At 36.4% G+C, this 13123-nt stretch overlaps 1 protein-coding gene across 4 annotated transcripts in view; it reads left to right on the top strand.

The window, feature by feature from the left end:
- XPO4 (exportin 4) overlaps nucleotides 1–13123 on the top strand; it is a 117903-nt gene that overhangs the window by 913 nt on the left and 103867 nt on the right. The window contains exon 1 of one of the 4 annotated variants that reach the window (XM_081815397.1): nucleotides 523–541. The exons of 2 other annotated variants lie outside the window; for them this stretch is intronic. The gene's annotated coding sequence lies outside the window, so the exon portion shown is untranslated. Of the gene's footprint in view, nucleotides 1–522; nucleotides 542–13123 lie in introns of those variants that run through there. One more of the 4 variants, XM_081815399.1, reaches the window with a different exon arrangement.

Raw genomic sequence — 13123 nt, 5'->3', positions numbered from 1 at the left:
TTTTTGGGACCAAGGTCATTGGGGCAAAACTTTATTAAAGTACCAAGCTCCCTGTGGGTCGCGCATTAAGGAGAGCTGAATTTAAGGTGCTCGTTGACTTCGTTCTTAACACTATACAGTGATCAGTTTGATGAGTATGTTATTTGCCCAGGGAGTTTGAGAAGGCTGAGTTAAAGGACAAAAAAAGTATTCCACGCAGAGAGTAGAAGTAAGGATAAACTATATTCAGTTACTCAGTAAACTGTATTTGTTGTTGTTGTTTTTTTTTTTTTGGAAGTTAGGGGCTCGTTTGATTGCTTGAATTGATCCAGCCTTTCTAAGAATCGAATACAGCTAGCTTCGTTGTTTCTTTTTTTAAGATTTTATTTATTTATTCATGAGAGACAGAGAGAGAGAGAGAGAAGCAGAGGGAGAAGCAGGCTCCCAAGGAGCAGGGACCCCGATGCGGGACTCGATCCCAGGACTCTGGGACCATGACCTGAGCCGAAGGCAGACGCTTAACCGTCTGAGCCACCCAGGCGCCCAGCTAGCTTCGTTTTATGTATGTATGTATGTATGTATGTATGTATTTATTTATTTAACTAACTTCTTTCCTTTTCCTTCGGTGCTTGGATTATATGTTTGAGCATCACGTTTAAAAGTATTTGAACTAATTCTAGCATAGTTTGTAGTTCCACTTACCAAGTTTTGTTTTCACACACAACACCAGATAGCTCATGAAATTTAACTAACTAAATTTAGAAGTCTAATAAAAGCAGGGTTTACTTGCTTCATTATGAGCAAAGCTAAGTGAATCGTTTTGTCAGAAAACTGAGTAAAGTTTTCAGACTCTTCCAAGTTAAGTCCAGAAGAAACTAGCTAGTATTCTCCTTAATAGAGGTTCTTAAAATCCCTGACTTGGTGTTTCCTGAAATATCTGAAAAATTTCTAGGAGCCAGGGACCCTATTGAGACTCTGGAAGGAGTATGTGACCCCAGAAAACACTGCCTTAGTTCTTACATTGATAGGATAAAATTAGTGTCTTGCACTAATTAGCACTTGTGTTTGCCAGTACCAGTACCGTCCCTCTTCCCTGGCAAAGCTGATTTTATTGTCTGTAAGGGAGTAGCTGAGAAGAATAGCAATAAGTATTGTTTATTGAGTGCATACTACATCCAGATACTGTGTGTGATGTTTTACATACTTTATTAATCCTTGCAACAGCTTTACAAGGTTGAGAGAGAGTTTAAGTGGCCCGGATTACATAATTACTAAGTTGATGATTTAGGTTCAGAACTCAGATCGGTCTGGCTCTAAAGCTGGGTCTCTTTCTACTCTACCTCACCACCTCTTATATATGTTGTGTAGATATCCATTTACATACTTTTTAATCTTTCCAGAGAATAGTATTGAAAAAAAATGTTATTAAAAATAGGAAATTTGTTTTCGAAGTTTCCACTTGTCACAAATGTGGACCACAAATGTGTAGTAGGAGTAACAATTACTGCATTATTTCTCGGTATGAAAGCTGAATTCCAGTTTATTATTAGTAGTAACAGCTTACATTCATTAAGTGCTTACTATGTGTGAGGCACTATGCCAGATGCTACCTTATTTAATTCTTACTAACTATGAGGTGGTAATTATTACTTTCATTTTCATTTTATAGACTAAGGGACTGAAACATGTAAATGCTAGATAATTTATCCAAATTTACAGGGAAAGTTGTAGAGTGGGGACGCCAACTCAGATTTGTGTGTTACCAGTTTGTGGCTCTTAACCTAAAGGGCAGTGCGACTAGAAAGCAAGTAAATAAATTCATTTGGGGATAGTTAAGATTGTTAAATCTTCAACTATTAAGCATTAGAATATTTTTAAAAAGGACGAATGATTTTAGCACTTACCCATCATCTGAGGAAATCTCGTTTATAGGAAATTGCTATATATTTTAATTGTTAATATGTTTTGGGATTCAAAGTAATTAATGATGTCTTTCGCAATCATTTTGCTTAATTTTTCCATTTGGTATCCATATATTTCTTTTATGAAATTTGGTGTAGAGTTTTAGTGTGCAGAATAATCTCAAGACATCTTTTAGTACAGAGGCCTTAGTCCACAATGGATATCAGAAGGAAATTGTAAGCAGATTTTTTGGTGCAAACATACATTTTTGGTAATAGGGTTTATAGCTTTTATCAGCATTTCTAAGGAAGTAGAGACCTGAAAAATAAGAACCTAGTCTAAGCATTCTCCCTTCCATTCTACAGATGGGGAAACTGAGGTTCAAAGAGGTAGAAGTGACTTGCCGAAGGTAGGTCACAGAACAAATTAGTGAGAAGAGTGATCCAGAACCTAGATCACCAGACTCCTATTTCAGAACTTAATAAATTTTTTACTCAGCCATGTTGCTTCTCAAAGTCAACATATTATAATACCATAAATGTTACACTTTATTGCTTGATGGGAAATTTTGAAATGTGTTTTTGGATATTGCAGTTGCTTCATTGTAAATATCTATATTCAGTCCTATTTAGGTTATTGGATAAGCTGTCAGATAGTGTATTAGACCTTTAGAATGAAAAATACATTTATTGATTTTATAGATCTCAACACAGTGATTCTTCCCTTGCCTCAAGTAGTAACAGGGAGTATTTTCTGTAGATGCTTGCAAATACTGCTTAATCTTCTGATTCAAGACAGTGAGGTTACTTGCTAGAAAATAAATTTGAAGGTGAAAAAACTAGAATGAGGATGGACTTCTGTAGGTTAGCAGCTGTGCAAGTGAAGTTATCTATTCTGAAAGCATTGTGCAGATGGAAAATTATTTAAATAGGTCCTGAACGTTTCTTCTGCAAAAAAGATTCCATTTATTGGCTTTTGCTTAAGATACCTAACCCTAAATTTTTGAGAGTATATTAAATATATACTAGAGTAAGTAAAGTTGACCACACTTTAGTGCTAACATTCTTATTAGTGAGAGTCTTCTCTCTGACTGCATGAATTTAGTACGTTACATTACAGACCTGAAAATTTGGTGTTGTAGACACATTTTCTGTTATTTAAAATTATAGCAGTAATACTGGAACATATTTTAAAGTATAGCACACAAATACACAATAAAAAATGAATCTCCCTCTTCTTCCTTTCCCCACTCTCAGTCCCCCTTCCCTAAGCAGTCTGTATTAAGTTTGAATATGCCTTTTTTCCTGTGCTTTTATAATACACATTATATAGTTTTTCTTTTTTTTTTTACATGAATGAGAATACTATAAAATATCCTTAACTTAAAAAATTTTGCAGATACCTTTCTGAATAGTAAGAAATTCAAGTTGTGCAGAAAGGTGTATAGGGGAAAGTAAAAGTTCCCTAAGCTCCCATTGCCTTTTCAGACATGACGGTTTCTTGAGTACACATGTTAAAAATCTCTAGGCGGGGCGCCTAGGTGGCGCAGTTGGTTAAGCATCCCACTCTTGATTTCGGCTCAGGTCATGATCGAGCCCTGAGTTGGTCTCCGTGCTCAGGGCAGAGTCGGCTTGAGATTCTCTCCCTTTCCCTCTGCCCCGTGTGTGTGTGTGTGTGTGTGTGTGTGTGTGTGTGCGTATGCATGTGTGCGCATACACATTCTCTTAAATGAATAAATCTAAAAAAAATCTCTAGTCATATAAGAGCATACATATATCATTTTTATTTTTTATTTTTTCATTTGTTTGGTTTCTTTTTATACCATGTAAATATTTATTTGTGGATAATTATAAATCAGTAGGACCAGCATAAAAGTAACACAGCATCTACAATGCCGATAGCAATTTTACGATTATAAACACATCCAACATAGAGTGTACATAGGGCTGGTAGACCCCAAGGTTAACAAAATCATGTCTGAACCTCACAGAGATGGTCATTCCCTCGCAGCTGGGACCAAGGGGTGACAGGGACCTTGTTCTGAGGCTGCATAACTGCCCCCGCCTTCAAGAAGTGCACATGTCATTTTTAAAATGTATATTTTTACACTAATGAAATTGTGTAATCCATATCTTCCTGTGCCTTTCTTTATTCACCTCCTTGTGGATGGATTGTAAAGGAAGTTTATTTCCATTTTGTGTGTGTGCGTGAATAGATATAAAATGTAGGATGTGTTTTAATTTTAGAGACATCATAATGGAAAAGTAGTGTTCTTTTAGTATTAATAGCATATTTGTTTGAACAGTAAACCTGAAAAATGCTTTATTTATTTTCTTGAATTTCTTGAATTTCCTATTTTGTTTTCCTGGCTTGCTTGAGCTGTTAGAGATTGTCCTTTGTGAGTGTGTGTAGTGCTAATATAAGATGTTGTAGAGTACATATGTTAACTGATACTTCAAAGAAAAATAATTTACTACAATTGTTTTAAAACCAAAATGGATTTAGTAAGTGTAAATGCAGCTTTAATTAGAGCGATTTTATGATTGGTTATCATGGTTTTTATTGTAGTGGAATCTGGTTATTATTTTGAAAGCATCTGCAAAATTGTAGTGAGATATTAAAAGTTCTTATTTTATTCTCACATCAATCCTGTGAAGTAAATAGAAGAGATATTAAACTTTATAAAGAAAATCTGAGATTCAGAGATGGTAAGTGATTTGCCTGTGGTCCCATAGCTGGTTTGAATTTGGAGTTAAGTCTGGCCATTCATTCATTCTAGAGCATTTCTTCCATATGTATTTGCTAGGCATAATGCTGTGTATGCTAAGGAGATAGGTGAAAGACATTGTTTTCAAGGAGAGCATAGTCCAATGGGGGAGAAAGGCAAAACTATTAAGCAGTTGTTAGGTAACATAATGGAAGTATAAACTAGTGCTCTGAGAGTACAGAGGAGGGACATCTATCTCAGACTGAGTTTGGGACCTAGAAAAGGGCTTCTTGGAACAGGAGATCCTTAAGCGGAGTAGTCAATGAAGGACAAGTTGGAGTTTTCCAGTTGGGTGAGGGGTATCCCAAGTAGAGGGATATATTTGTATGAAGGCCTGAGAAAACTGAATGCCATATGTGTGGGGAATATTTGAGCATTTATTTATTTATTTAAGATTTATTTATTTTAGGGGCGCCTGGGTGGCTCAGTCATTAAGCATCTGCCTTTGGCTCAGTTCATGATCCCAGGGTCCTGGGATTGAGCCCCGCATCAGGCTCCCTGCTCAGCGGGAAGCCTGCTTCTCCCTCTCCTTCTGCTCCTGCTTGTGTTCCCTCTCTCGCTATGTAGTGGGGGGAGGGGCAGAGGGAGAAGGAGAGAAGCACCGTCCCCGCTGAGCGTGGAGCCCAATAAGGCAGGGCTCCATACCATGACCCGAGCTGAAACAAGAGTAGGACAGTCAACTGACTGAGCCGCTTCTATGTATAAGGTGCAATGCTTTTATTTTTTTGTAATCAATAATGAACATGTCATGAATTTAAGAATTTTGATTGTAGCATTTACTTTTCTTATTGGAAAGATGCATTATATTGAGTAAGCATTTTTCTTTTTTTTTTTTAAGATTTTATTTATTTGAGATAGAGATAGTGAGAGGAGAGGGAGAAGCAGGCTCCCTGCTGAGCCCAGCGGTGGGCTTGATCCCAGGACTCCAGGATCATGACCTAAGCTGAAGGCAGACACTTAACTGACTGAGCCACCCAGGCGCCCCCATTTTTATTTATTTTAATTTTGTCTTTTAGTCTCTGTTGTGGCAGTAGATATTAGAATACTGGCACTAATAGTTTTTTTCCAAAAACTAGTTAGTAGGGAATTTTTATTTAAAGTTCAATTAAAGGGGCGCCTGGGTGGCTCAGTCGTTAAGCGTCTGCCTTTGGCTCAGGTCGTGATCCCAGGGTCCTGGGATCAAGCCCCGCATGGGGCTCCCTGCTCCGCGGGAAGCCTGCTTCTCCCTCTCTCACTTCCCCTGCTTGTGTTCCCTCTCTCACTGTCTCTCTTTGTCAAATAAATAATAAAATCTTAAAAAAAAATAAAAAATAAAGTTCAATTAAATGTGTATTTTGCAGTTGGACTTGTGTCATACTCCACTAATTGGAACATGGCCAGTGATCCAGAGAAATGTGAAAAGACCTTTGAAATCATCCATAGATACCTAGAAGGCAGTTGATAAAATTTAACAGCCTTTCATGATTAAAAATTCAATAAACTAGGAATTGACTTAAAAAATACAATAAAGTTCTTTCAAACCACTAGTAAATGGTGATATTCTTACGAGTAAAATAGGGAGTCATAATATAATTATTACTTAACACGTGGAGGGCCTAGCTGATACAGTAAGATAAGAAAAAGGAGTAAGTACAAATATTGGAAAGAAAAGTAAAAAAGATAATTATTTGCAGATGATATCCAGAAAAAAAAATCCAAGGAAATTAAACTATTAGAACTATTAGAATAGTGGGACACCTGGGTGGCTCAGTTGGTTGAACATCTGCCTTCGGCTCAGGTCATGGTCCCAGGGTCCTGGGATCGAGTCTCGTATCTGGCTCCTTGCTCAGTGGGGAGCCTGCTTCTTCCTCTGCCTGCTCTACCTGCAACTCCCCCTGCTTGTGCTCTCTCTTTCTCTCTCTCTCTGACAAATAAATAAAATCTTAAAAAAAAAAAAAAACTATTAGAATAGTTATTTGGTCACGTGGCCAGATATAAGACATAAACCAATTGTAAGATTTCTTTTCTATCAACAGTGATCAAGTTAAAATTGGAAAAAAGACCTCATTCCTTCAGTTATAAAAACTGTAGGAATAAATTATAGAACACTATTAAACATGCAACTTTTTATGAAGAAAAGTATATAGCTTATCTGAAGAATACAAAAGGAAATCTGAATTAGATGAAGGCTGTGTTCCTCAATTCAAAGAATTAATTTGGTAAGGTGGCAGTTCCTCCCTCATTAATCTATAAATTGAATGTAACGTCAATCAAAATCTTTCTTTCCTCCTCACCCTTTTCTGAGGTGGGAGAAAAATATGACTAATTAATTAGAAAATATATCTGGAAGAATAGTTGTATGAGAATAACAGCATTTTTTAAAAAGGAAAATGAAGGGTTTGGAGGACTTGATGTACAGTTACTAAAATTTATTCAAAAGTAACAGTAATTGAGGGGCACCTGGGTGGCTCAGTTGGTGGAGCCTGTGACTCCCAAGACCCACATTGGGTGTACAGATTACTTAAAAATAAAATCTTTAATAAAGTAAAATAAATAAACAATTAAAAAAGCTACAGCAATTGAAACACTGTAGTGCTGGCATGGGAAAAGAATAGAAAATTGAAAGAATGGTCCAAAAACAGAACTTTGATTAAAATGATATTTCACGGGCGCCTGGGTGACTCAGATGGTTAAGCGTCTGCCTTTGTCTCAGGTCATGATCCCAGGGTCCTGGGATCGAGTCCCGCCTCAGTCTCCCTGCTCCACGGGAAGCCTGTTTCTCCCTCTCCCACTTCCCCTGCTTGTGCTTTCTCTCTCTCTGTCAAATAAATAAAAAAAAAAAATCTTAAAAATAAAATAAAATAAAATGGTATTTCACATTGTGAAGGTAACAGATAATGGAAAAACAGACTATGCTTTAATGCTAGCCAGAGGTATAAAAAATTAAAACTTTCTGGTAGATGGTGATATGTTAGCCTCTGGAACTCACAAGAAATGTGGGTCTAATATATGGTAGTGTTATTTTTTTTAATGGAAAGATCAAAATGGACATGGAAAGAACCTCAAACTGAGGGTAAAAAGTGAAGGACAGAATATATGATCTTGTTTTTGCTTTCTAAATAAAAAAAAAAAATCTTTGCGTATATTTGTATATGTATAGAAACAATTGGAAGATATATACTAAGTTTTTAAGAATGGGTATCTAGAGAATGGGATTGGAAGTAGAAAGAATCCTTTCTACATTTCAATATAGTTTTAATTTTTTACAATATAAAACATTGAGTCACACATTAATATGTCATTCTGATAAATTTGAATGTTGCATGTATTTTTAAAGTCTATGATTACTTTCTTGACTATTCTTTATTTATCTCAAAATTAAAAGCTGTCTCATGGCTGAGGCTGAATAAAAATTACATTTGTAAGTTAGGTCCCATTTCTGCAGTTTTCTTTAATCAGTGCTAGTTAAGCATAATCTTGCTAGCAAATAAAAGGAAGAAAACTATTTTGAGAAAGCTACTAGAAAACCAATAAAGTTTATTTTGGAGAAGGGATATGGATTTATTCTCAGGCCAAGTTCTATTCACTTATAATGGTGGGAAAAATTAGGCCCACTATAAAATGACAAAGAGAATATTCTAAAGTAGGGGCTTTCAAAGTTTAGAAGATGCATAATTATTCTTAGGGTGGTTGTTAAAACCGTAGAATGCTATCTTATCTGTAAAGGTTCTGATTTCCTAGGCTATGTCTCATTTCATTCTTCCAACTTTAATGGCTTCCACAATAGGGTTCTGAAAGCTCAGCGTGGTTGTTGGCCCCTGCCTCATCTTCCAGCCATAAGCCAATTCCTGTCTGCTTTCTTTGTTTCCCAGCCAGGGCTGGCTGCATAATTTGTGGGGCCTCATGTAAAATGAAAATGTGGGGCTCCTTGTTCAAAAAGCAAGGAAGAAGTGCCATTAGAGGCTTTAAAACATAAAGCTTTTTCCTTTATATTTTATACTTACAAAATATAGTAGGAGTAATAATGCTTTCTGGATAACAGCAAACTTATAAATTGTAAAAGTATTTTGGTATAATTTTACATAATATAATAACATTTTATGTGGAATCTTGATTGGTCATGAGATATATTTGGCTTTTCTACAAATTTATTAGGTCATCAGAATTTTTACTTTTAGCTAGTTTGTTTTCAGTTGGTGTAATTGAAAGTGATGTCAGTTGCTCTTGGCAAATGCGAGATTGTAAATTTTTGATAATTATTTTGAATAGGATCTTTCTACTGATGCAGCTATTACTAGAGTTATATTTTATAGGCTGTGACAACTTTGGGATAAATTTCTGGCTAATTATTTACAAATACAAATTTTAGAGCTATGATTCTTACAGAACTTTTTTTTTTAAGACTTCATACTGAATTTAGTTTTAGATGTAACTTTATACAATATTTTAGTGTTTCTTTTAACAATTCTTGTTACTTGTAGAGGTCATAGAAGAAACCAAAAGTAGCTTGCTTAATGATTTATGTATGATTAAATTTATATACAATTAAAGATGTGTTTTTATGCATCTTGCCATTGTGTCTTCAGTTATAAAAGAAAAATTAAATTGTCTTTGTGATTAATAAATGTCTTTCATATAATAAATTGTCTTTCTGATTAATAAAATTGTCTTTCAGAGCTTTATACTAAAATAGTATCTTTTCTGTTGAATACAATTTTTATTTCCAAGCCTGGAGACTTTTGCTTTGCTGTAGAAGTTTTGAAAACCAGAGACTCTAAACTCTGAAGAATTCTAATAACTCCCTGAAATGCTTTATTGCAATGTCCATTTGTACAATTTTCTTCTGTAATTTACTGACAAAGTTTACTCCTTGAGTTCTTGTCACAGTGCTTAGACTGGAAAGTTAATGTTTGTGCAGGTGCCTCAGGGATAGGGTTGGGGCATGAGCAGGCAAGGTGGCTTCCCATGGTAGGTTCTGGAGCTGCTGCTAGTTGGGCCCAGCTTTGATCAGAGCCACCTTGGGACTCGAGGCACCCCAGACTGCCTTGAGGCACATGCATGTGTCCCAGGCCACCATTCTGTCTTCGCAGCTCCTGCACATGCTCTCTTGTCCCACTGGGCTTCACCTGCAAAACATAAGTTCAGAAATAAAATTATTAAGAATTTAAAAATGGCAACAGCAGAGTATCAAATTAAGCATGGGGCCTTTTAGAGAGTTGGGCCTTATGAGACTGCACAGGTCACACTCTTGAAGCTGGCCTTAGGCTACAGCTTGAGGGGCTTTAGTCCATTATATTTGAGTTGCTTCCTCCTTCTGGAACTTCATGTGTATGTATTCCCTTGGCTTGGAACACTGTTCTCCCCTTTCTTCCTAGTTAACATTTAATTCTTCAGGTCTTAATGTAGTTTACTTTATCAAAGAAGCCTGACCACTCTTAGGTTAAATTGTTTTTTCATAACATCATCTACTTCAGTAATATTTATTATACCTGCCATTTTATGGTATTTATTTGTACGATTGACTCATCTAGTAGGTTGTAAGCTCCATGAGGACAGGAGTTCTGTTTTTGTTTATCATTGACTCATTGTTGTGTCTGAAGCATCTAGCACATTGCCTGGCATATAGTAGACATTTGGTAGTAATTTATGGACTGAAATATATGAACAGATGACTATAGGGGAAGGCCTAGAGTATAGTGGTAGGTTTCAGAGACAGATGCAGGTTTGAATTGAGGTTTTATTACTGCTTGCTTTTTGCAAGGCATTGAGTAAGTTTTTATCTATTCAGCTTCTTAGAACACTTCTGTTGCTTTTTCTCTGTCTCAGCCACGCCAGTTCTCTTTTCAGTCTTTCACTTTCCTGTTCTTCATCCTGCCCCAGGACCTTTCATATACTTTTCCCTCTGCTTAGAATGTTCTTCACTTTCACCTAACCCTTCAGGTATCTCCACAGTCATTTTGAGGAAAACCTTTCTTAGCTTCCCTGAAAGGTGAGATTCATCTGTCCTACACTTAGATAACTGTGTAGTTCTTTCATAACACCTGCCACATTTGAAAATTCACATTTATTTGTGTGATTAACAAATAAATGTTGGTCTCCCTTGTTAGACTCCAATATGTATTAGTTCAAGGATCTTGTTTGCATATAGTATTTGCTCAATAATATTTGAATGAAAAAAGTGCACGAATAAATGAGGAAGGAAGTACTATGAGATGAGCCTAGGGAATGGGGAAATAGGCAGGGTCTGGGTTATCTTAAGGTCTTATTTGCCACAATAATTTAGCTTGAATTCACCCAGTAGTGGTGACTTGACAGACCTGTGGTTCGATAAGTGAAAATCTGATTGAGGGAAGCAAAATGGAAGGTAGGAAGACCAGTTAGGAGGCCGTTGAAGTTGTTCAGCAAAGAGCTGATGAAATTCTGAACAAAGTTAGGGTATGGGGGGCGATAAACTAATATTTAAAAAAAATTTTTAATGCCACAGTGACTCTTATGGGAAAGGAAAATGAATACATATTTGGGGGAAGCTGGGAATACCTTACAATGGCTTGTAGAAGCTCAAAATTTCTTAACTTTTTTCTTAAAAGTTAATGGAAATTTCATTCTAATTCGTAATATATCCACGTTTTAATATAAAATTATTTGACCCCAGTCTTTTTTTTTTTTTTTAAGATTTTATTTATTTATTTGAGAGAGAGAGAATGAGAGACAGAGAGCATGAGAGGGAGGAGGGTCAGAGGGAGAAGCAGACTCCCTGCCGAGCAGGGAGCCCGATGCGGGACTTGATCCCGGGACTCCAGGATCATGACCTGAGCCGAAGGCAGTTGCTTAACCAACTGAGCCACCCAGGCGCCCTTGACCCCAGTCTTTGAATAAGATTAATAACGTTAAAAAGCTGGCCTGTCTTTATTCTGTGGTTTTGTGGCAGGGGTTAGAAAACTAATTAGAAAACAGCAGTAGTATGATAGCTACTCAGATGAGATATTAGAAAAATCACCCTGTTGCTTATGTTAGTAAGCACACATGGAAAATTACTGAAATTTAGAAATTGTGGAAAGGCAGTATAACGTAGAGGCTCCAGAGCCAGACTATTTGGATTCTTCTTGGCTTCCAACTAGCTGTGTGACATTTGGCAAATCGTTTAACCTCCGTGTGTCTGTTTCTTCATCTCTACAATAGAAAAATAATAGTACCTATCTCATGTAGTTAATGTTAAGAATAAATGATTTCATTTACATTAAAAGAAAGTGTTTAGCAAAGCTCCTGACACATGTAAGTCCTCTATAAGTATTGTGTTATTTTGTACTTTAATGTATCAGATAACTTTGCATCAAAGCACATAAATCAAGGCAACCTTAGAGTAAGCACTCAATAAATATTTGTTGAGTTAATTAAATTTCTAGTAGAGTAGTGCTGATAGAACTTTCTGGTTGATGGAAATGTTCTGTATATCCACACTCTCCAATACAGTAGCTGGTAGCAACATGTGGCTATTGAGCACTTGAAATGGGCTAGTGCAGTGGAGCAACTAAAATTTTAATTTTAATTAATTTAAATAGCCACATGTGGGTAGTGGCTGCCATATTGGGCAGCATAGATCTAGAGTGTGGCTGTGTGTCTCTTTGTATTCATCTTCTGATTGGTAAATATTGATTCCAGATTTCAAATAATTATTAGATTCTGTCATTACTTCTGGTTGTTGCATTCCCACTGTTTAAATGCAGTATGTACTAATTTAGATATCGACTGCTGCATCTTCAGTAGATTTTACCTTGGGGCACTTGGGTGACTCAGTAGGTTAGGTGTTTGCCTTTGGCTTGGGTCATGATCACAGGGTCTCAGGATCGAACCCCATGTCTGGCTCCCTGCTTAGCAGGGAGCCTGCTTCTCCCCTCTCCCTCTGCCTGCAGTTCCCTCTGCTAGTGCACATGTGCTCTCTTTCTCTCTCTCTGTGTCAAATAAAATCTTTAAAAAATATATAGATTTTACCTTGTTATTCTGATTTTTGTACTAGAATCATCAAAACACATACTTCTGGAAACATTGGTGGCACATAACATTGATGAAGAGAAGATAGCCAAATTCTTTGCTTCATAATTATAATTTTCCTTTTTTGATTTATAAACACCAATTAGAATGATCAAGACAATGAATTTTTCATCACCTTTATATACACACCTACATTTTAACATTTGTCCACTTATGAACTATATCAATTTTTTTTTTTATGCAGACCTAATGAAAGAATAAGAATAAAAAATAGTGTCATATATCCTCTTAACAAAACAAGCTGATCCAGGTTCTTGTTCCAGAATATTGGGCAATGAGGTAATTCTTGTGTAATGACTGACTGGATGAGAATACCATCATTTCTTTTTGTCCTTGGAAGTATGTGGTTCATTCATTGATTCTTGTCTTTGAGAAAACTAGGGCATTGCCATTATTGACATTGTGGTCTGGCATGTGCGTCGTGGGATGTTTAGCAGCATCTTTACC

The sequence above is a fragment of the Leptonychotes weddellii genome, chromosome 3 (genome assembly GCF_054177405.1).
Source record: "Leptonychotes weddellii isolate Sample4059 chromosome 3, ASM5417740v2, whole genome shotgun sequence".
In the NCBI taxonomy this organism is placed as follows: domain Eukaryota; kingdom Metazoa; phylum Chordata; class Mammalia; order Carnivora; family Phocidae; genus Leptonychotes; species Leptonychotes weddellii.
Note: the sequence above shows the minus strand (reverse complement) of the source record. Positions and strands in the feature narration are given on the sequence as shown.